Source organism: Triturus cristatus, chromosome 8 (assembly GCF_964204655.1).
Source record: "Triturus cristatus chromosome 8, aTriCri1.1, whole genome shotgun sequence".
Lineage (NCBI taxonomy): Eukaryota > Metazoa > Chordata > Amphibia > Caudata > Salamandridae > Triturus > Triturus cristatus.
In genome coordinates this window covers 581,125,401-581,151,408 of record NC_140591.1, presented here as the reverse complement: position 1 = coordinate 581,151,408, position 26,008 = coordinate 581,125,401, and positions in this window count along the sequence as shown.

The following is a 26,008-nucleotide window of genomic DNA, read 5'->3' as shown; positions in this document are numbered from 1 at the left end:
GTCGTAAGGTGTTTTCAGGGTTGAGTGGTGGGTAATGTATATGGGATGTAAGGAGTTTTTAGGGATCAGGGATGGGTAGTGCATAGTGATGTGTTTTAGAGTTTAGTGGGTACAGAGGTCAGATGCACCTTAATTCTAAACTTCCACTGAAGGAGGTAACGGGATTTGTAATATAAAAAGTATGTATGATTATATTACATGTTTATTTTGGGGAGATTAACTTGAAAATATGTTTGTTCAAAAAGGGAAATGTCAATGGCAAATGGTAAGTGAAAAACTGAACTCTACTGTTAGGTTGTCAGCAGTTAAAAGAATAAAAAATCCTTCATTATTTAGGTAAGCATGTGAAAAAAACACCTTACACATTGTTAAAAAAAATATTCTGTGTATAGCAAGGAAAGATTGTTGAGGCTGTTTTCTTCAATGTGGAGCTGACAATAGACACTGATTGGAATGTTAATGTTAATATTTTGTTTGCCTTTCTTGAACAGACTGTTGATGAAAAAATTAATGACAAACAATGGTCAGTGCCAGTTGAATTATATATGTAATGTTTTGGTTGCAGAGTTTAATACAAAAGTTATGGAATAGCTGCATTTGCCACATACCTTGTGGATCAGTTGCGGACTTTTTTAATAAAAAGTTTTTTTTTAGCTCAAATAGTTCAAAATTCAAGTGCCAAAGTTTGTGCCTCGAAATACCACATCATTTTCATTTTTATGCAGCCTAATTTAGAACACCCTGCTGTATAATTTAGCGTTCCATTGCTGCAAAATCCTTGTGACAGAACCCTGTTCAGACTGTGGAGCAGATTAATTAATAACCTGCTGGTGCAGGGATCACCAGTTCGCCACGGGTTCTTATCAAGTAAGGAGGAATCAACAGTGGAGCGAAGTACCAACCATAGGTAATTTATTAAGCATTCAGAATGGGTCTTCATCCAACGAGCACCATGGAGTTACTCAAGGAAAGGAGCACACTTGAAAAATGGCTACATGGGTTTTTATAGGGAAGATCACAAACAAGGAATGCCCAGAGGTAAATAGAACTTTGGAAAGAACACACAAATGAGCTAAGGTAAGAATCTGACAGCCTCGGTGTCTTGTGCAATTTCTATGTTTTAAGGCTGAACAACAAAATGTGCTATTCTGAGTAGACTTTACTTAAGGATTAACTATTGCCTGAAAACCTTCGAGCAAGCTTACTTTGCATGTTTACGCAGCTCACAATGTCTCAACTTTAGCTTTGTGACCTAATGTTTATGCAGGTGGCGTCAGGAACAGAATCAGGCTGAAAACAGGTCAAAAGTGAGTATGGATGAGGCATAGCTGAATCAGAAAACAAGAGATTCAGATTTTAAGGTTTCACAGGCTTTCCTTTTCAGCTGTGCTGAATCCATAAGGAAGGTACATGTATTAACTTATATATCAATTTTCATTATTTCATCAATTTCGAGTTGTACCATCATTTCTCGACTTAATTCATGAACATTAATTGGGGAAGGCTTGATACTGTTACAGGTAGCTATATAAGCTCTACATGTCACAGGGGCATGCTTAATGCAGCAACAGCAAGTGAGAAAGATGGCTCCTATAATCACTATTCCCTTTAATTATGTCCAGCCCCAAGCAGAAACAATACCTCAAAACCATTCTGACCAAATCCATGTTCCTTTTTCCTGGTGTAATTCTGCAGTTATTTGATGAAGCTTTTGTGTGGCTCAATTAACATTAAGGGCGTTTTATGTATTTGACAGTGTGAATCCTTAAGAGAGGACAAGGTGAAGTGATAATGTTCAGATGCAGTAGAAGTAGGGGGCACTAGACTATGAACAGGGTAATATGCTTTATGCCTCAAGAATAGACCCAAAGAAATATTCCAATACTAACAATAGAAAACATACAAATATCCCTATTTTTTTCTTTCTAATCCAACACTGTCAGCTTTTAGCGGGGGCATGTACTTCTATTCCTCCTAATAGGTCAAAAAAACCTTCCCAAAGGGCCTTAATGGCAGATCGATAACTCTACCTATTTCAACCTAATCTATATACAAATACCTATTTCAGAAGAACACCTAACACTATTCCCAATACTGATCCTTTATATCCAACCTGTATGTTTCTTAACCTTCCTTCCTCTTACTGTAGTATTTGATGTTTGATTGCCAAGGTAACAAAGAGTAGCGTAACGATCAGCCAGAAACAGAGCAATGTAGTCTTAATATTGTATCAGGGCTGAGCAATGTCAGGATGTTCAAACAGAATCTGTTCATCTTGGTCAGTCGTGATAAATCAGGTATTCCTCTTGATATTCACTGATCATATAGCATGGATCCAGTGTCTGTGCCCTGTGCATTTAACAGCAGTCTGGGTGGTGAAGAGAACTTGCACTGGCCTCTGAAACTGTTGGGTAAAGACACCGTCTCAAGGCCTCAGCTTGTGACCTGGACCTTTAACCCCTTCAGTGCCCATGACGAGCTGGACTCGTCATGGGCTGCGGTGGCGCTGTGCCCATGACGAGTCCAGCTCGTCATGAACTCCGCCCGCTAATGCAAAGCGCGGCACTGGGCGGGGAAAGGGGCGGGCATGCAAGGGGTTAAGACTGGGAGTGAGACTGGCCTTCACCTGTGAATGGATCAAATGCAGATCTTTAGTCAACACAGTAATCAACAAGAATGGTACATTCAATGTCAGATTGTCCTTGATCTTGGTACACCCTATACATTTGCTGGCCTCCCCATAACCACCTCAACTGGTTGCAAGACCCTCAAAGGGCAGATCTGGGGGTGCAAAATATCCTGTTGAAAAGGGGTACCTTTTCCTGTGCTATAAGTATGGCACATCATGCACTTCTTGACATAGAACTCTGCCACCCTGGGAATCAGATTTTTGAACCATACATGATCTGACATGGCCACTATTCCTTTAGCACTGATATGGGCTGAACTGTGGGCCATGGTAACAATAACATTCACATAATAATTTGGAATCATTCATCTTAGCTTTCCTGACAGATCTATCCAACATCCTGTTGCATCCTGGCACCCATATTTTTTTACACTGTTCCTTCTGTTCCTCCGTAGCTTCTTCCTGTACTTCCCTAATGAAATCTAGAGTTTGATTAAACATAGTCGCTTCTGGTGTCCATCTAACTGTCCCTACAATATACATTAAACTATACTCTAAATAGGCTGATCGTTTAGCAGTTTCATTGGCAAAAGTATTTCCCTGTATTACCTCAGCTATAATTTTCTTGTGGACAAAATATTTAACAATAGCAACTCTTTTTGGTAACATCAAGGTATCCAGTATCTATACTATTCATTCCCCATACTGTATCTTATCACCATGCAAAGTAAAATAAAGCCTCTTTTTTTTTTTTTCAAAGTCATCCGAATGAAGGGGCAACTCCAAAGGTATATATATATTGATATTTACAGTCAAATCTTTACTTAATTCACAAGCTCTAGTCAAAGCTGTCAGCTTCACCGATTGCGTTGACATTTGTTGTATTTTACATAACTCAACCACAGATTTCAAGGGAGTAACTGTATAAGCCGCTGTACTAGAGCCATCAGGTAGTTTGTAACATGCACCATCCACGGACAGTTCCCCTAGTGGGTCAGATATAGGGGTATCTGTGAGGTCTACCCGTCCCTTAGTCTCCTTCTCAGTAATAAAGTATGCAATCATGCTTCCCATCTTGTTGGGACTCCAAGAGGGGTAGTACAGTGGGTGGATTCAAAATGTTACAGTATTTCAGAGTGATGTTTTGGAGCAAAAAGTATCAACTCATACCCTGTTAATATCGCACTGGTCAGGTGCTGGGTCTGAATATTTTTTTTTAGATATCCACTAAATGTGGTACCATAACTGTCAAATTGTGACCTTAAATATACATTTCAGATTGCTTTATCACAGTGGGGTCCAATGTGGAGAAGAAATATGCACATGACCTATTCCTTCCTACATGGGACCGTGCCAAGTTGCAACCATATTTTACATGCAAAAATGTGTAATAATCAAGTTTTACCTAAAGCAGAAGCATTACATAAAGCATTTCTAAATTGCAAAAAGACAGCTTCACACTGATTAGTCCAAAGAAAACGGCATGCATACATGCTTTAATGTTAAGGCAAGCATGGGGTTTGCAATTTATGAAAAATTTGGTAATAAACGCATAGATATTAGATTGAGTCAGTGGTTTATGCAAGTTCTGCACCAAATATATCCTATGTTGCTGTATCGTCTCACCCCCCCTTTTGACAGGAGGAGACCTAAATAGGTAATATTCTGTTGATAATACTGTTATTCAAAAAGAGATACTTTATGTCCCAAGGATACTAAGTGATGCAATAATTTCACTGTAACTTGTTTCAAACCTTCTGCTGTATTGCTATGTCTCCAACAAGTAGCTTACCAGTGTACAGTCCAGCCTGTATTTTAAAAAATAAAACTCAGGCATTCAAAACAACTTCTCTTTTATATTTTCACAACTCATAAACTGATGCCTACAGAGAAAATAGGTAACATTTTAAAAATGTGTTTAAAACTATTATTTCAGTTGGAGATGTTTATTACTCATTTTTATACCTTGGTGCAAAGGGTATTGTAGCTATGGTTTACATGCACTACACATGTAGTTCTTCAGTTTAAATGGTCAAAGCCTTGCTTTTTTTCCCATTACTGCTGAAAACCCTGCCTAATGCACCAATGTGATCACTGCTGATACTCCTGGATGGGGTGCTCATTTTACATTACTAGTAACTTTTGTCACGGAAAATGTTGGAGATCCTTGTACTAACATTCAGTTGTTGTGAAATAGGGCTTTGAACGGGGATGCCAGAAAATCCCATAGGTGTATTAACTTTACCTGAGAAACAACAGGATATTGAGGGACTACCATCTTGTTACTTTTTTCTCAAATCAATCACAAATTGATAAACTTTTATCCTGTATTTCATCCCCCCTTTTAAGGACAGGAAGAATAGGGCTATTACATACATTAGAGGAAACTTCCTCAAAGCAAGTAAAGAAATCGGGGACGGCCTCTTCCTGTTTTTGTTGACAAGCAGTAAGGAGTGCCCAATCTATTTTCCTAGCAGGAACCATATAGGTAAGTATGTTACCATGGTAGATCCAGAATGAGCTGACTAGGTTTCTGACCAAGTTTCCTATCTCTATCAGCTGCTATAATGGCAGTCCAATCTCCTCCCAAATCAACAGCATGATCCTGTTTCCAGGTAAGTTGCCACATATCTGGTGGCAGGATCATACCAAAAAAAACATATCGATATCCGCTAAAGTCATGATACAGGAATCAATGGCTGCCTATACGTGATCATAAAATCCCGTAGGATGTTTCCTTATGTCTGGTAAGGAGGCTTTTAATGTAAGTACATCCATCCTTTTCCAGGGCGTATATATCCAATTGAATAAAAAATGGGCTCTAGCATTGGGACCATTAGGGTCATCATTATCTGCATTCCCTCTTTTAGGAAAGAACTGTGGCGCAGCTTCCCTCATAGGTCTTTATTCAAGGAGAGGAAGAGAGTTCATTAAATTATCCAATTATCATTGCAATAGCATTATTAATTCTATCTACAGGGAAGGCCCCTATCGGACACTGTCTATTAATTGCTCTAACATCATCTGGGCCATTTCGCCCTGTAGTCATCTCCCATTGAACCATAAGTTGATGAGAGAGCTTATTTATAAGACAAAGAAGCTCGCCTTCAGAAAAATTCTGAATCTGGTTTATCATGTCTTCTACTTCTATTTCTAAATCACTTAACCAATTTAATACCATCAATCTTATCGCATCCTGACAAAACTGAGGTACAGTAGAGCGAAAGACTCGAGGGGTTAGAACAGATGCAGAAAGTACAGAATCATTAGACATTTCAAGTGCAGTGGCCTGAGGTGGAGGTGCAGAGGCTTGGGATGGGGGTGCAGTGGCTTGGGTTGGGGGTGCAGTGGCCTGAATTGGAGAGGGTAAAGAGTGTACCGGTAGTGGTTGAAAAATAAGGGGCTGAACAACTGCAGGCAAAGGAGGTGAAACCGGGGGTACAAGGGGAACAACATTCAATGGTGCAGGGGGAAGAGGTGTTAAAGGTACATATGGGGGTGGGGGTCATTCTATCAACAACCCATCAATATCTGAATCCACATCTTCTTGGTGGACCTGAACTGCTACAGTTAGTCTAACTATATATTCCTTAGATATTAATAATCTATGCTCACTATCTAAACATTACTTTTTCTCCTGAACTCCCTTATCCTTCAATTCCTTATACTTCTGATACTCTGTTTTCCTTTCCTGTTTCCTTTGTACCTTCTCTGCCTTGAGTTGCCGCTCCCTCACATCTTTTCTCCACATATGCAAACTGTCAAACATAGCTGGCCTAACTTTCTTTAAAAACAATCATTTCTCTAAATACTCGAGTTTGTGAGGGTCCATGGTTCCCTCTAATGGCCATTCTAACTGGGGATCCCCTTTTGTATACTTGTTCCACAATGCATTTATACATGATGGAACAAATACCGTATTTGATGTACATCTCAAAATTTGGCACACCTTCTGGTGGTGCCAGCTATCTTGCTTTCAAAATGCTCTGCTTATCACAGCAGCAACAACAAAACTTCCAAAGAGTGCTAATCACAGGCATGTTATATAAGATAAAAAAAATTATAAACAGAGAGAAATAAAAAATATTCTCACATTACCTGTAAGAAAAAATGTTAGCAAGAACAAATAGCAAGTTCCAAAACAGAGTCTAAGTTTCAAAATACCAAACAGATCCTAGGTTTCAAAATTCCAAACAGATTCCGAACGGAGTACCAATTCCGCACGGATTGCCAAACAAATACCAAGTCAAGACGAATATCAAGTCAAGCAAATACCAAACCAATCCTAACCAAATGAACAAATGAACCGGTTCAATACAGATTTACCTCATGCGTAGTCTTTGCCTCCCACCTGTCGATTCTCCCTGATCCAAAGAAAATCACCAACCGAAGGCCCCAGTCAAGGTTAGCAGCCGCCAGGAAGATCAGAGATGGAGAGCAGAAAAATCACCTTGGACCACGAGCAACACTAATCTCATCAGGTGGGGCACTTCCTCAGCGAAGTTCGTCGTACCGACTTGATCCCCTGCCCTGGTCCGACTGCAAGCGCTTGATGGGGCCCTACGTTGGGCGCCAATTTGTGGAGCAGATTAATTAATAACCTGCTGGTGCAGGGAACACCACTTTGCCAAGGGTTCTTATCAAGTAAGGAGGAATCAACAGTGGAGCGAAGTACAAACCATAGGTAATTTATTAAGCATTCAGAATGGGTCTCCATCCAACGAGCACCATGGAGTTACTCAAGGAAAGGAGCACACTTGAAAAATGGCTACATGGGTTTTTATAGGGAAGATCACAAACAAGGAACGCCCAGAGGTAAATAGAACTTTGGAAAGAACACACAAATGAGCTAAGGTAAGAATCTGACAGCCTCGGTGTCTTGTGCAATTTCTACGTTTTAAGGCTGAACAACAAAATGTGCTATTCTGAGTAGACTTTACTTAAGGATTAACTATTGCCTGAAAACCTTCGAGCAAGCTGACTCTGCATGTTTACACAGCGTACAATGTCTCAACTTTAGCTTTGGGACCTAATGTTTATGCAGGTGGCATCAGGGACAGAATCAGGCTGAAAACAGGTCAAAGGTGAGTATGGATGAGGCATAGCTGAATCAGAAAACAAGAGATTCAGATTTTAAGGTTTCACAAGACCACAGGCAAGCAGAAGCAACTGGGTCCAACCGTGGGGATTGAGGTATTTTACTCCTGATATGCCAAGGTCCAGCTTACTACGATCCTGAGCAACTGGGCCAAGCACTCCTTCAGCACTTGGGCCTAAGTGGTAGCGTAGGTCAAGCAGTCAAATACTTCTAAGGGGGGTAGACAGAGGGGGATGAACACAGATGAACAGCTCAAAATATGTTTAGTAGCAGCAATACATGATTGTCCAGCCAAACAATTGCTTTTATGAAAAAAGGAGTATTTATATAGTACCACAAAATAAAATACAGCATTCAGAAACAATACATACAGTCCCCTGAGGTCAGGGCTCTAGTGTTTTAACAGTTGGGTTCCTGAGTCTCACTCCCCTCTCCCTAGTGATAGTGGTTATTCCTCTTTCACAATAGGTGACATTCAAATTAAGCCCCACTAGTAATTCAAGTTTCAGGCATCCCACTCCCACTCATTTTAAGTCAAAAGTGTTCTAGCACTGAAGCGATATATGGCAGGTTAATCTCCCCGAGCTATCTGGCCTGTAAATCAATCTTACCTACAGAGCAGGACCTACATGACCAGAGCCTTCAGGCATGCTTCCCGCAGAGGTGCTGAAGCTGCAGTGACTGTCTCCGGTGAGTTCCTCATATGTGGCCCTGCAAGGCAGTGGTCAGGTGTCCTTGAGTTCCTCAAACGTGGTACTGCATAGACAGTGGCCAGGGTCCTCAATGCTCCTCTGATGCTGGTATGTTTACTTGGATCCTCTCCACAGATGTAGGGGGAATTCAATGCTCCTAGTCGACAGTTGGGGCTTGGACCTGCATGGGTCACAACAGCAGACTTTAACTCTCAACAACAGTCTTGACCAGACCACAGTCCTTGCCTTTTTCCTGGTGGCCTCACCTGCCATATGGGGCACCGTCCTCACTCTGCACATGGGTACGATCCTATAGTCAAAGCAGTTATCTTCATGGTGGCTCCACTTGCCATACGGGATCATCAACTTCACTCCCAACCTGGACTATGGCTCGATCAGCACAGCAGTAATCTTCACAGCAACCCCAAAATGCATAAAGTGCTGCCAATGTCACTCTGCACATGGGCTACGGCCTGATTGGCCCAGCAGCAATCTTCATGTTGGCCCCACCTGCATACGGGTCGCTGACTTCCCTCTGCACAGGGGCTATTACTCGATTGGTGCAGGAGCTGTCTCCTCACCCCTGGCTTCGGAGATCTTTTCATCACAATCTCTATCTGCACCACCCTGCCTCTACCAATCTCCTCTTTCTCACAAGGCACACTGGTATTAGCAGTCAGGCAGGCACTGGTGCTCCAGGCTTCAGGGGGCAGATGGTCTAAGATTCTCTGAGTGATATCTCCTCACCCAGCTGGGAGACTGGCAGGCCTCGGCCTCCAATCCTGGGCACAGGCAGAAGTCTTGCAGAGCTTCTCTTCCTCGCACTGCTCAACAGGCTGCTTGACAGTTGCCAATTTGGAGCCCTCAAGCTCCCCTTCTTATAGTCCCTTCCCAGATGCCAAATGTGATTTAGAGTCTGAATCTTTTAAGTTTATGTTGGAGATCTGTTTACTTTTCAAGTGCCCTCTCCACTGCCCCGCCTTTCCTCCAGAAAGCATTCTCACCAGAAACAACTTCAAATCTGATTGCCTCACAACACAGGCAATGGCAGTGACTAGAGAAGGACACCTGAATGTCAGCCAAAGTGATATGTGCATCAAGAGGTTACCCAGATCCTCAGGCCTACTTTTTATGATTCTTTTATCAGCCCTTTCTCCTTCCTGAGATGTGTTCAGGCCCCTTCCCAGTGACCTCTCAGTTAATCAAAGAACACCCTTTTAAGCACACTAAAGACCCTGACCTTCCCTTCCTCCTGTGTGTCCCACCCAGATCACTGGAATGCAGCAATTTACAAATCTGTCTTGGGGGATTCCTCTACCTCCTATTGTATATAACACACACACACATGGTACAGCACTACACACCAATCCTATGAAGGCATAGGGTGAGAAAAGCACACAACAGTTGAACTGCAAATGAGTGGGCCGCTAGGCCTCACCCAGTGACACAGATAACAAGCATTTGCAATGTAATAGATCTTGCATTTACGCAAGTTTACTCTATTGGCATTGTAAATGGCAATGCCTTTTATTTATGTTTTGTTTTTTAAAACTATAATAAAAGGTATTGTCATTTACAATGCTGATAGCTTAAACTCTCACAACAGCGAGACCTATTGCATTGCAAATGCTTGTTTTGTCTGGGGCAGACTCATTACGGGTGTTTGTAGTGAAAAACGATGACACGGCTGAACGAGAGGGGCGAGAAAGCACAACGTCGCCCGCGCTCGGGTTTCACTGGAGATAAGGAGAGTTTAAAATCGCTCGTTCATAGGTGCGACTTCACGGAGCTCAAAACAATAATGAAAATAACAGGAAGAGAGGAGAGGAAGGAGAAATAGAAGGAAAATAGAGGGGGTAGAGAGAAAACAAGAGGAGGGAAAGAATCAAATGGATAGAGCAAAGGACAGCAAGAAAAAGAAAAGAGGGAGGCCGCAAGAAGGAGACAAGAGAGAGGGGGAGAAGTGAATGGGGAGGGAACAAAAGAGGGAGAGAACGAGGAAGGAGAGGGATAAAAGCGACAGAGAAGATTGCAAAGAGTTAAAAAAGAGGAGAAAGAAGGGGCGGGATAGTGCGAGAGAGAGAGGAAGATGTAGAAAGAGGGTGAGAGAACCACAGAACGGGAGAGAGAGGCGAGAGAAAGGCAAATCTAGAAATGAAGGAAGAGGGTGAGAGAAACCTAGAGATTGGGAGAGAGAGAAAGAGAGACAAAAGAAAATAAGATAAAAGGGAGAGTTCTGGAGAAACAGCCTGAGAAAAGGAGAGATGTAGAGAAAGAGGCAGGAGATGGTTTGCGACAAGGGGACATATAAAAAGACAGGAGGCACCCCAGTAGAACATGTAGAGAGTGATGCAGTGTGGGGTAGGAGAGAGGGGGGGCTGGGAGGAAGCATGCGAGAAGCCAAGAAGATGTACAGAGAGAGGTGAGAGTTACTGGAGGGATGGAGGGGGAAGAGCTCACCCTGGAAAGACTGAGACACCCCGACGTGTTCCCTATGGACTCCTCCAGATGCCTTAGTGATGAGAGGAAGAGTGACGAGGATTAGACACAGTCCCTGGACCTTCATCCTTGCACAGCCAATGGAAGACCAACACCTCTGTCTTCTGTGAACAAGTATCCAACCAGAACGGTGCATCTCCTAGGTTCCCGTGCATTGGTGCTCACCGCGGAGCAACCCCCTGGCTCCCGTGTACCAGTGATCACTCCGAAGTGCTATAGGAGGCTGCTTCACTTGCACTAGTGACCACAGCAGTTTGGCACGCTGAACCCCATGCAATAATGCTCACCGAACAGCAGTCAGCACCCTGGTTCCCGTGCACACGTATCAACCCTGGTTCGGTGCACTAATGTCAGCCACACAGTAATTCTGTATGCGTTGTCTGTGCACTACTTCCTACCACACATGAATTTGTAACCCAACTCCCGTGCACAAGTATCCACCCCAGAATAGTCTGGCACTCTGTTCCGGTGCACAAATGTCAACTTCAGAGCAGTGCAGCAACCTCACTCCGTGCTCTAGTGTCCGCCCCCACAAAGTAGTGCTGCACGTGGCTTCCGCACACTAATGCCCACCACGAAGCATTTTAGTATCCTGGCACCGATTCACTAGTGTCCACTGCAGATCGGTGCACTAGTGTGCACTGCAGTTCGGTGCACTAGCATCCACTGCAGATCGGTGCCCTAGTGTCCACTGCAGATTGGTACAGCACCCTGACTCTCGTGCACTAGTTTCACCATAAGGACAGTGCACCAACGTGAATCCGTGCACTGGTGCCTACTCCAGAGCTGTGCAGCACCATGGCTCTGGTGCACGAGTGTCCACCTTCGACAGGCACCACTGCCTGGCTCCCTTGTTAAAGCAATCACATCTAAATAATGCAGCACCTTGGCCGCTTGTGTAGTAGTGACCAACCGAGAAAAGTGCACACATCTCCAGCCCTGCAGTGATGCGATGCTCTGTGCTCCGTCCACACGCTCTAAGCTCTAGACAGGTGTGATGCCCTGGGGCCCTGTGGAGTGGGGGCCACGACAGACCGGTGGAGCTGCACGATCCCTCTGTCAGGCATACACTCGCAGGTCAAAGTGGCTTGGAAAGGTGCGCAGAGAAATAAGCCGCCGCTGCACCGTGAGCCTCAGGTGCCACATTACAACTACATAAATCGCCATGGTGATTTAAAATAAATAAATAAATGAAGTAGTCCCAAAAACAAAACAGACACTAACCTACAGCGTAACTTAACTGTAGTTGGTCGGTGCTGATTCCCACAAAACAGAAGTGACTCTCCAATATCCAGCCAATAGTGAGCCAGCTAAGCAGAGCAACGCCAGAGTGAATCAATGGCAAGCGGCAGGCGAGATTACCCTCCAGATAGTGTTTACTCCAGGTCTTGTAGACAGCGCATGCGCTGCCTAGGCTCGACCTAAAAAGGGCTGCTCAGTCCTATTGAGCACCACATGGTATGCTGCCATCCCCGTGCTTGTGCTGTTCAACTTCTGGTAAAGGCAGTAGCCTTTCACCATTATGTGGGTAGGGCTTTGGGTGCCCCCCTCCAAAAAGACTGCAATCCATGAGACAGTCCATGATCTGTTTTTGCCCATGATAGCAAAAAATCAGCATCAGGGATCTAGACCTCCTTACAATTGGGGCACTGAGGGCAGGGGTACACGTCCATCACCATGTGAGGGACATTTCCATCCCAACACTTAGTGACCAGGATAATGGTCAGTGGCGGCTGGTGAGTTTTGAAAGTAGTAGGGCGTAAAAGTTGGGGATGAGTGTTACATCACAAGCAAGCCAAGCGAGCAAACCCGACCGATACGGGGCAGGTCTCCTTAGTGAAAACTTTGAAAAAAAGAGAGGCATTTCAATACAAAACTATTTTATGTGCATTTAGACCTGGGGTCGAGAATTTAAAATAGTTTTTGCAACTCCTTCCTTAAACTGACCTAATTGTGTTCACAATGGTACCTTTTATAATTTGGTCTGGCACACATTTAAATTCAAGAGAAGCATCACAAAAGAGGCATTCAATGTCATTAAGCACAGTTAGGGGTAACGTGATAAGGGAAATAAGAAGGGAATAGATTTGATTGGAAAAATGCGAAGCATCGGTTAGTTCCTCTCTACAACACAGTGATATTGGCCTTTTATTAAATGAAATAACATTTGCAATCGAACCGCTGCGTACACCCCCAGGGTAAGGGGAACTGAAGGTGCTGTTACCATCTGTTGGCAGAGGAGTTGGCCTAACGGCTAGGGCGCTTGACCTCGGACCTGGGGAACTGGGTTCGAGTCTTGGTAATGACGCCAAACATCCTGTGATTCTGGCAAATCACTTAATCTCCCCGTGCCCAACAAAAAAATTAATGTGTGTCCTCATGTAACGTAACTGGTGCTATGTAAAGCGCTCTGAAACCTGATTGGATTCGGGTCAAGTTTGCGCTATATGAAACTCTGCAAAAAAAAAAAATAATAATCTGTTTATCAGACTCTTGCAAATGATGCACTTCCGGCGCATCTGAGATGGTTATGGACACGGGCCCCAGGGTGGAGGCTGCACACATGAAACACTCCAGTGCTTCTGAACATGTTCCAGACATGAGGCTACTGTGGCAAATGGTCTAATCCAAGTTCATCCGAGCCTGTCATGGACTAGGGTGCAGGGGGGTAAATCGGATTCAGCCAACGGCCTCATGGGCCACTTTCCACCAATCACCGCTCTTGAGAAATCTCTACGGTGGCACAGCGTGGTCAATGTGCCAGCTCGAGTCACAGCGTGATCAGAGCCAGTGAGCCCAACCTAAACAAGCTTATCACTAATCTGGGGAGCGTGCTCTGTAAGAGATTTAGGACAGAAATAAGGAGTTCATATTTTGAAGAGCTACATTCTAATAATGCCATTTTAGCACAAATGTAGCATCCTACTCTCCATATAACTCAAATGTGTGCATTTGAAAACATTGGAAGTCACACTGGCCTGAGACACACACATCACTCATGGCTCCTTCCACAGGAAGGCTCAAGCCATCAAATAATGTTCACCCGAACATTTCCCCTGCCAGTCGCGGCCGGCATGACGGGCGGGTGGTGAGAGAGGGGTTGAAAATGGTGTTGTGCCAGGGGGATGGGGGGAGGCGGGAGGGGTTTGTATTGTTTAATTAAAAAATATAATAAAACGTAACTTCTTACAACCTTTTTTGGTGTAAGTGTTGGGGTTTTTAAATATTAACACAGACGTCAAAGTTCACGCTCCAGCATTTGACGTCATTGTTGGTGCCAATTAGGGCCAGGCAACAATTTGCATGACGCGAGTGTACATAATGTAATTTCTGTTGATTTGTGTTACCCCTATCAGGTGAAATGCACCTAATATGCCATTACGCCACATCATGTAAGGAAGGCATCATTGTAGGAAGGAAAACATGCCCTCCAAGTGAGAGGTACGAGCTCTTGTACTGATAGAACTTTCAAGTAGAAAATATTAAAATACGTCACGCTCAGAAATGCAAACTTGAAAAGAATTCACATTAAGCGAGCTTTGGTAATGTGCAACTCAAATGCATAATCGTAATGAAAGGAAGGTTTAGTCCTCACCTCAGCTTCTGGGGTCCGACTCCGGCCATCTACCGTCATGCTGCCTTTTCAAATTTCTGCTGGCAGCTCTCATCGTCGCGACCTCATCAGCCAGCCAGGAAAGCCAGCCTCCCTCCCTCCCCTCCGCCAATCACAAAGCGTGAGGCGAAGCGGAGCGCGCCCCACCAGGGCCATTTTCTCTATGTAGGCTGATGCGTGCAGCAGCATGCAGCAGCCTGCATAGAGAAAATGGGAGAGTGGGCGGCCCTGCTCGAGGGCAGGGGGGGAATGGCTTGCTCACTGTTGGGCATACTGACTGTTTGGTCGGCACCCAGGCCGGCCAAACAGTCAGTATCCACAACAGTGGGCAAGCCACTCCCCCCCTGCCCTCGAGCAGGACCGCCCACCCCCATCAGGCACTTCTGCTTTCTCGCGGTGCGAGAAGGCAGAAACATAAAATGGTAGTTATTACTATTTATGTTTCTGCCTTCTCGCACCACGAGAAAGCAGTGAGGCAACGCCCCCACGCCCCAATGGGGGAGCCGCCACTGGTTGCCATCATTTATGTTCCGTTCACAGTTAGCATGTTTCGGCGTTTTTATTGCACAAAATTCAGGGATATCAAATCCCATATTTAAAAGAAGCATGAAATAAAATGTAATGGTTCCCTCTGAAATATTTTAATCTTCATAGTACCCACACCAAACAATTATGCAAACATTTAATAAATGTTTGCATAATTGTTTGGTGTGGGTACTATGAAGATTAAATATTTCAGAGGGAACCATTACATTTTATTTCATGCTTCTTTTAAATATGGGATTTGATATCCCTGAATTTTGTGCAATAAAAACGCCCAAACATGCTAACTGTGAACGGAACATAAATGATGGCAACTACTCGTGATAATGTACATTTGACCTTGCTTAGCCTCTATTCTCAAATAGGCAGTATGAGTCGCAACGATGCATTGTTGGTGATGTGCCTATTCAAATGAAGGAGTGAGCACAAGTGGGGGGGAAATCGCTGCGGACATTTGGAGCCGTAGAAAGATATGTGACAAAGGGAGAACAAACAAAGCACTTCATTTGAAACACAAAGGAACAGACGAACCATGATCAAAGACTAATGAATTAAAGCAGACAACAAAGAACACAGGAAAGAAAAACACTAGAGATAAAAATAGATAAAGGGTGGTTACATTTTCAGACGAAACAAGGAGGACACATGAGTAAAAGGAAAATGTATAAAAGTAAACAGTTTAACATAGGAGCTGAAAGAATATATGTACGTTTAAAACAAATGAGACGGTCTGCAATTTGAAAAACGGCACATTATTAAAAGGGGTGCATCAAGTGCAAAATATAATAGTAACAGATTAAGGCATGTTCAGTTTACGTGCCCAAGATATTGATACCGAATGCAAACATATGATAGAAATTCAACAGAGCATATGCACGCATTTTGCATTAGATGGAATTTGTGGGCGCCAAACAAGCACCGCTGAATACATTTTGATTAAAACTATAGAATTGCTTGCCTTGAATAAAGTGAACTAGGCAACCCATTTTAGGTTACATTTGCTCACAGTTCTGAATGTGAGCAGCACTTATTTAAATTCACCATAAAAACATTGAGCAGCAATAGCACATGGATCAGATAAACAAGCATATAGGCCTGGTTCACCTACATGAACCGGCTATTCTTAATTGATTGGCAAGTTGTGTGCGGTTGTGTGGGTGGGCAAATGCAAGAATGAGTCAATGGTTGGAAGGATAGATGAATGAATGCGTGAGTGATGGCTGGGCTGACAGAGCGAGTTTATAAATGTTTGAAAGTGGCTAGAGCAGTCTATGTAATGCCAGCTCTGCTCTTCTCAGGAGCAAGGGTGACAGCCAGGCTTCTGCAGTAAAGCACAGTCTACAAATGGCATCTAGATCAAAATGTTAAAGTAAATGTCGAACCCTCAGTCCCACCTTTGATTAGCTATAATGATGCCCTTTTCAGAGGAAGTTTTCATTTTTTTATTATTTTAACTGTGTGCTGCAATTCCTTTATGCACCTGTTCTTCTATAGTCATGTCAACAAGGGGAGAGGATGTAGCCTTATGGCTAGAGCGGTCGACCTCGAAGCTGGGAAACCGGTTTGCGCTATATAAAACTCTAAAAAATAAATCAAAAAAACAACTCATAAAAAAACAACTTTATATAGTCCATCACTGCTAATATAAAAGATTTTGAAGGTGCTCTTGTTGGGCTTCTTTGGAAAGGCATTAGGCTTCTGTTTAAGGGGGATTGTGCTTGCATAGTATTTAAAATATGGCAACACAGCAGCAGTCACGAAATAGCAGTAAACAGAGAATGCAGAAAGATAGGTGGTATCTGGGCTCCAGAGGGAGATGCACGTCCAGTAGGTAATTGGTGTTTGGAGGCACAGTGTTTTGGATAACTTGCAGGAGGTAACTTGAGTGAGACATTTTAATGGGGCTTCTGTGGGATGGGGACGTGAGAGCAGGAGACAGGTAAGTAGTGCATCTGGGTAATTCACAGGAGGAGTTCACTTTGCTGCATGTGACTAAACACACATCTTCAGGCTATTCACCCAGTAGGGAAGGTTTAGGGCATTGCTGCTAATTGGTCCCAAGTCATGAGCAGTCCCTTCATCCACATTGACATTTTAGTCACCTGCACAATGCATCTTGGGAAAGGTATTTTTAATTTTTTTGAACATGTTAAGCGGTGTTTTATGTGAACAAGGTCCTGTATCTACTCACCCTCATTTCAGTACTTGACAGTGCAATTTCAGCAAATGAAATCTGGAGGCCAAAAGAAAATCTGTGTGACAGGCTTGGAAGCTGAACCGGACAAAAGTCATCGTGGAGGGGGCACTGAGGAAAGAAGCAATAGGAGGAGGAGGATGAAAAGTAGGAAAATGAAGGCCAAGACCACTAAAACTGCTAGAATGACCAGAGCCACGAGGACCAGGACAAGAAGAATCAGAAACAAATAGACAATGAGGAACAGGACAAAGAAAAACAGCCCAAGAGGAACCGGGACCAGGGTGAGAAGGTTCAGGAGGGCCAGGAGGTTGTGGAACAGGGTGATCCTGACCCAGTGGACAATGGCTCGAAGGAACAGAAAAAACAGCGGTAGAAGGAATAGAAGGTCCTGGAGAATAACAACAAGAAGGGCTATGAGGGTCTGTGTGTGCCAACTAGGACAAGATGGATGAAGACAACTAGGACCAGGAGTAGCAGACCTAAGTAGACCAAAGAGTACCAGTACTATGAGACCAACGGAGAGAAAGACAAGGGGCAGGAGGGCCAGGACCATAGACATCAGATCAAAGAGGACCAAGGGGTCAGAAGAAAAAGGACCAGGAAAAGGAAGGCCACAACCAGAAACAGCCAGGTCTAGCAGAACCTGGAGACCCTAGCTTAGAATGACTAGGTTTATAAAGGATGAGAAAGTCTAGGTCTAGTGGAACCAGGATCAGAAGCTCCAGGAGTGTCAGACTCAGGGGGATAGTAAACTAGGGTGACAAGAAGTACACGAGCCAGGGTGACTCACACATAGAAAATGGAAGGATCAGTGCCTGATGGATGAGGTGAACAAGACCCAATGGGATCATTACTAGGAGGACCAAGAGATAGGGGCCCATGACCAGATTGGCAAGAACAAGGTAGAATGGGCAAGCCAGGAGACTAGGAAGACTACTAGGAGTAGAATGGTGCAGAAACACCAGGGGCCAGGAGGGCTAAAGAAACCAAGGCCATTAGAACTATCATCAGAAGACCAGATACATGAGGGCCAGACTAAGGAGCACCAGAGTAAGACCAGGACTACCTGGACCGAGGTGACCAGGATCAGAAATATTAGGAACAGGCAAATGAGGAGATAAACATTATGATGCAGAGGATGAAAAGATGCAGGACTAGGAGCCTGTGAAACAGTAGACCCATTTTCCAAATGACTGGGGGGGCATTGTGTGGGCGATCGAGGCACTCACCTGACGCCCGGACGCTCCGCTGCGCATTTCTGCATCACTGGGGGGTCGGAGACGCTGCGGTCTCCCTCGCACTTGCTGGACGCCACGAAGGAGGACTACAGCCCCCAGAGTCCATAGCGGCACCTCCTACTTCCGCTTTCCTGCGCGCCCGGAGGCGCTTAAAGCTGAGAGGCTCCCTCGGTGGAGTGGGGGCCTTGTGTGGGCGATTGAGGCACTCACCTGACGCCCGGACGCTCCGCTGCGCATTTCTGCATCACTGGGGGGTCAGAGACGCTGCGGTCTCTCTCGCACTCGCTGGACGCCACGAAGGAGGACTACAGCCCCCAGAGTCCATAGCGGCACCTCCTACTTCCGCTTTCCTGCGCGCCCGGAGGCGCTTAAAGCTGAGAGGCTCCCTCGGTGGAGCGGGGGCATTGTGTGGGCGATTGAGGCACTCACCTGACGCCCGGACGCTCCGCTGCGCATTTCTGCATCACTGGGGGGTCGGAGACGCTGCGGTCTCCCTCGCACTTGCTGGACGCCACGAAGGAGGACTACAGCCCCCAGAGTCCATAGCGGCACCTCCTACTTCCGCTTTCCTGCGCGCCCGGAGGCGCTTAAAGCTGAGAGGCTCCCTCCGCGTCGCGGGACGCGCGCGGGCGGCACCGGGCTAAGCCCGGGCAAAGGGCGGGCCCTCTGTGGCCCTCAGAGGACCGATTGAGGCCGGGACGGGCCACCTCACTAACGTGTAAGACTTTACAAGACTATATATTTAATTTTACGGTGGGGGCGATCTGCCCTTTTCATGGTATATCGGCTCCGTAGTATTGTTTTTAATCAGTTCATATTTGGCTATTAGGTATCATCATATGTGTTGGTGTTGCCACATTGTGCGAAAGTTTAATTTAAGTTTAATCTAAGTTTTAGGTTCTCCCAGGGGTTTGCCAAACATGGCTAAAGCTTTAGCAAGCAGTAAATCCACGACTACGTCTACGCTAGATAACTACTTAGTCAAAGTAGTCACCAAAATTAATAGCGATAGGTGTAAATCCTTAGGACAGGGTTCAAACTTAACGATAACTAGCCCTCTGTTAAATAACACAGTCACCTTATCCTCTCCCCCACCTCATGCTACGAACTGTTTAAATGAGAATAATGATTTATTAACCCTGGGTGATCGACTTCCTAGTGAACAAGAATCGCCTGATGTTAACAGGGACTTAGTAACTGATGTTAATGAGACCGTAGAAGACTCTTCGGACCTGCCAACCCAGAGAGTGCTAAGATCTCGTAAACGCACTCATTTGAAACAGGGTTGCCTACGAAGTACTCATAAAAAGACGGGCCCTGCTTCAACAAATCAGGTCACCAAGGAACTAGCCATCCCTAACAACCCTATGGCCAAGTTAGACTCTCATCAACTTGATTCCTTGTTAGGTCTTTTAGAGTCTAAAATTTTGAAAATTGTTGAACCCTTAGTCACCAAGATTGATGAACTATCTGCTGAGATTGAAGGCCTTCGTAATCTTTTGGCACGTAAGATTAATTCCCCTGGGAATATGACTAGAGTAGCCAAGGGTCTACCTGTTTCTGCTGACATCCCTAGGCCCCCAATGGATACTTTAAACAGTACAGCGCCACTGGTTGTTGAACCCACGACAAATGAGAATAACATTTTACCTCCTGAAAGTTGCTCAAGTAGTAATAACGCAACGGCAAGCACACATCTAGGAGGAGCAAAACCAGATCTTCCACCTGATTGTGCTCCATTTGTCGTAGTGTTAACAAATGTACCCCCCTTGAAGGACGTCGCCCAGAAATCTTTCCCTGAAACCCATGAATCCCTTAAAAATAAATCAGTCTCGTGGTTAAATAAGCATTATGGTTTTCCAACACATTTAGCCCACCAGATTTTGACAACGAGAAGAGTTTCCTGGGTTGGGCGCTCGCGCAAGACCATAAAGGGGGATTGTGTTGTAATAAATTTTAGAAATCCCTACATAGTGCATAATATCTTATCAAAAGCCACTTTGCTCCCCCACACTGACGAGGGCATTACCCTTCACCCATTGGGTTATTTCCACAAACAACAGATAAATTTACCCCGCAGTGTTCCACTGGAGGGCAGAGTATGTCAACCTGAAGGCCTGTTTCCTCAAGGTCTTGTTACCTCAAATCGTTTTCAGGCTTTGAGTAACTTAGACTCTAATGATTGACTGCACTCTGTTGGGGCTACTTCTAGATTTATTAGGGAAAGTTCATCCTCTATAGAGGAAGAGGACATGGTTTCCAGTGGTTCTGTGCCAGTTATAAGTAGAGAGGGCACCCAAAACGTTATGCCTGCGATGGGGAATGTCATTGATGAAAGAGTGGATGATACTGTTGGCGCCCCTCGAATGCCCTCAGGCACTAGTGTCCTTAGTTGGAATATAGCTGGACTAAACAACAAAGTTCATGACCCTATTTGGAGGGATAGCCTATTAGGCCACGAAATTATTGGTCTACAAGAAACCTGGGACACCGAAAACACCTTTTTGCTGGATGGGTTTTCTGCTTTTTGGTCACCAGCGGTGGCCTCTAGTAGGGGGAGGGCTAAAGGCGGACTTTTAACCCTTATCGCATTGACCATTGATGGTAAATATAGTAAAGTGGAGACAGGCTCGCCTTATTGTTTAGCAGTAGAAATCCACTCCAACTCTAATGGGACTTGGCTCATTGTAAATTTTTATAATTCATTTATTAAGAATACGCCAAATGAACACTTACTCAGTCTATTTGATTTTTTACAAATGTATAATGAATCTTGTAAAAATCCTTATTCGGTTATTGTGCTTGGTGATTTTAATGTCCATTCCTGTTTTAATAACTGTTTTATATGGGACAGTTTAGGTCCACACAATCAAGGAAACCTACATTTTGAACACACACCACAGGGGATATTTTTAGATGAGCTTCTGGTTGGGAACTCCATGGTCTATCCCGTCAATCACATTAATGACATCCCGTCCTACAAAGGAAGTGGCTTAGGTTCCACTATTGACTACATCTTTGTTACATCTAACTTAGCCGATAATGTAAGTCAATATAAGGTAAAATGGTCTGTTTATAGTGATCACAACCCTGTCCAGCTAATTCTCACTGATGATCTCAAAAAAAGAGAATCTGATAATCTTACTGTCAGAACACTGGACATAAGGCCAACTGACCAAACTCGACGCCTGAAATGGTGTCAGTTGGTCCCAGAAGAACTTATGGGGCACGGTTGGGGATGAAATACTTTTGTGTTTACAAGACGGGATCTGTAGTGATGCAGTTCTGACAGCTTATGATAAAATTTGCTGTCAGGTAAATAGTGATCTTAAAAAAGTATGTAAGGATAAACCCAAAATTGGGGAGAAATGGTTTGATCACAGCTGCTCATCCGCCCAACGGAAGCTAATGTCAGCTCTCAAAGCGGTTCCACTTGATAGAGCAGAAATTGCCATTTGTAGGAAGGCCTATAAAATGGCTCAGAAAAAACGTAAAAATGAAATTAGGGATGAGGCATGGAATGAACTCCTGTCCATTGATGTCATTAAAAATAGTGCGAAATTTTGGTCTATCGTAAACAAGCCTTTTTTTAACGGTAAGAGCAATAATGAGCTTGAATGCGGTATCCAAGAGGACAAATGGTATACCCATTTTAAACAGGTGTATGATGGAGATGGCTCGAGGGTGGGGTCCTCATTTAACTCTGAGAGCTATACTTTGTCCTTCACAGAACTAGAGGTCACGAATGCAATCTTGCAAATGACAAGTAATAAGGCGCCGGGACCTGATGGAGTCCCGGCTGATCTTTTTAAATCAGATATAAAACTCTGGTCCAAAATCCTTTTTAATGTTTTCACAAATGCTTGTCAACTGGGCCTTCCATCAACATGGGCGAAAACTGTCATCATTCCCATTTTTAAAAAGGGGGATAGAGGCGACCCGAGCTGTTACCGTCCAATCTCCCTTATAGATTCCTCAGTGAAAGTACTGGGGAGGGTGGTCCTCGCCCAACTAAACGGTTGGCTAGAGGAATCAGGAAAACTCTCTAAGGTCCAGTATGGATTTAGGAAAGGGATGGGTACCACAGACCAATGTTTAAATCTACAACTTTTAATTGGTAAATACACGGTGGCCAAGAAATGAACCTTGCTGGTTGCCTTCATGGATTTGTCATCGGCCTTTGACCGTGTAAATAGATCAAAATTATGGCCCATGCTCCTTGCACTTGGTGTAGACAAAGATATCGTCCACTTTTTAGCGGATCTACATAGAGAGTTAATAGCTACAGTTCGCTATGATCGAAGGGGTAATTGCACAAAAGATATACCCATATCTTATGGGGTTAGGCAGGGGTGCATTTTGGCACCTCTCCTTTTCACACTGTATATAAATGATTTAGACAATACCCTTATCGCCTCATGTAAAGATATCCCCCGTGCAGGGAAATATTTAGTCCCTGCTCTTTTATATGCTGACGATGCCGCCCTAATTGCCAGAACGGGAGTGGGCCTTCAGTTACTACTTAATTCATTTGCCGATTTTATGAAGGCTTTGGACTTATCTGTTAACTTTGTCAAATCACATGTTATGGTCATCGGCCCTAAATCCGCCAAATCTAAAACCTTTTTATGTGGGGGTCATCAACTATCCAGGGTTTCTTCTTTTCCTTATTTGGGTGTTCTTTTTGATGATCGAGACTCTGGGGTAACCCAAATAATGGCAAAAAAGATTGTGTTTTCAAGAGCAACTGTGGGTGTTCTGGGCTTCGCCAGAAAACTAGGTGCTAGACCAATGAAGGCCCTTATCCAGGTGTACAAAGCTAAGTGTCTCTCCATAGCTTTGTACGGAGCTGAGGTTTGGGGTATTAATAATGCAAAAAGTATACAGACTGTTGAGGATAGATTTTTAAAAAACCTCTTCTCAGTCCCGATCTCAACTGCCAACTATATCGTTCACCAGGAACTTGGTATCGGTTTTCTAGAAGATAGTATTGCTCTGGCCCCGATGCTTAAATGGATCAGCATTTGGCTTAACCCGGATTTACACCTGAATCACACAATTTTGAGAGACTGTTTGTCGCTTGATCATGGGCTACATATACCCTGGTTGAAATATATTCGGAACCTGGCGAACAAGCTTGGTAGACCAGAATTGTTTCTTTTTCCTGAGACCCTGGTAAAAGGCGACATTAATTGGTGTAAAGAAACTCATATGTACATATCTACCTCGGTAAGGGAAGAGAAGGAGCTGGGTAAGGGCACCGTTATGGCCCACCAGCTCTGTAAAACAATACCCTCTATGGAACCTTATCTTGGATATGTAACAAATGCAAATCATCGCTTTCTTTTAACCAGATTTAGACTGAATCAATTACATCTATTGATTGGAACTAAGAAAGACTGGAAAAGGGCGTTGGACCCTGGCCCCTGTTCTTGTGATAATTTTTCCCCCCAGGATATGATTCACCTTTTTTTCTTTTGTGAGCACTTTATTGACATTAGGAAACGTTTTTTAATCCCAATATTAAGAGATAAAGGCTTTGTTCAAGTGAGACCTGCTTTCTTGTATTTACAGCTGTTAAACAATGTTTGGGAAACTTTTAATATTGCAAATTTTTTAACTGTGGTAATTCGCACCTTGAAGAAATGAACTGTACCCTTTTAATGTTTTTAATTGGACACGTTACCTTGTTAAACCTATCTGGGTTAATGTGTTTCTTTTTAAGTTTGGTAATCCACCAAAAATGAATTCTGTTTTTTAATATGTATTTATTGTAGTATGCTTTTATGGTTTGCACTTAAACCGAATAAAGACTTTATGACTGACTGACTGGGGGAAGGAGTACATAGGAATGACAACCAGTCAAACCAGAACCAGGAAGTACAGGGCCAGTAGGTTTTTAGATTAGCATGCACATAAGGTCAATAAAAATCAGAAATAGGAAAGGCTATGTTGATCTGTTACAGGACAAGTTAATGCAAACCATGTGGGCAAGAAGCAGGAGGATTGGGTCAGGAGGATCAGAGCAAGATTGAAGCGGACTAAGAAGATCAGGAACTGAAGGGCAATGGTCAGTATGTGCAAGATACTAGGATAATCAGGACAGGGATTAGGATGAATGAGAGACGGCAGTATCCAGGGCGCACAAAAGATCAGAGCACGATGACTAGGTATTTTAAAAGGATCATGACCAGGAGTATGGGAAACAGGGCTATGAGGGTTATGAAGATTAGCACTGAGGGGACCAGGGCTCAGATTGGGGAAGAGCAATTATTACAAGTAGCAGGACCAGGGTGAGGAGGATCTGAGGTAAGAAGGCCATCCAGCATCTGTGGATGTTGTGTACATATTACACCAGATCGAGCACCATAAATGGAATGGACAGTGGTGGGCAAAATGACCAGGCTCAGGAGAATCGGAACAAGGAGATCCTGAATCAAGAGGAACTGGATCAATGGCTGCAATACCAGAAGGAATAACAGGACAAGGTACAGATCCAGGAAAACAAGGACAACCCAAACCACAAGGATAAAGAGTGCCAGGACTCGAGAAGCAAGATGGACCAGGACCTGCGGTATCAGGGCTCGGAGGTTTACGGTGAGACAAACCAGGATAAGATGACCACAAAAGAACAGGGCTAGATGGGCCAAGGTTGGCAGAACTAGGAAGGGCCATGATGGACAAAAGGCAAAGTTAATGATAGCATGCACAAAATGACAAGAAGGACCAGGATGACCAGGACAAAGGAGACCAAGACTAAGATAGCAGGTGGGTCAGGTCCAGGAGAACTAGGTCTAGCAGAACCCAAACTATAAGGAGCAGGGCCAAGAGAATCAGGGAAAATGGGCACAGAATCTAGAGAAGGACAAGGACTGTGAAAAATAATAGCATGACCTTGGCCAGGAATGCCAGGTAGCTGAGACCAAGGTACAGGCAGCCACAGTCAGAAGGAAAGGGTCTAAGAAGACCGCACAACAAAGGACTAAGGGGACCAAGAAGATCAGGGCAAAAGGATCAGGAACATGAGTAACAGGACCAGCAGGACCAGAGTGAGGAGGTAAAGGAGGATCAGGAGGCGGATCAGGAGGCTCAGGACCAGGGACATCAGATCCAGGATGATCACAGCCTTGAGTTCCAGGGCCACATGGCTAGGAACAGAATGGCTGGGAAGATGTAAAATAGGAGTGCCACACCCAGGAGAATAAGATAAAGGAGGACTATAATGAGTTTGTGGAGCAGCATGAGGACAAACAACAGGAAGACTAGGGCCAAGAGGTTCAGGAGCAGATACAGGATGACAAGGTCCAGACCAATAGGGCCAGGGGTCAGAATAAGAAAGGAAGATGAGGGTGGTCAGTACCAAGAAAACCTTGAGGAACAGAGTGAAGAGAACCAGGTCCAGACAAAGGAGGATTAGAAGGATCAGCACCTATTGGATCAGGAACGGACCTAGGAGTGTCAGGAGAACCATGACCATAGGATCAAGGCCCAGAGTAGCA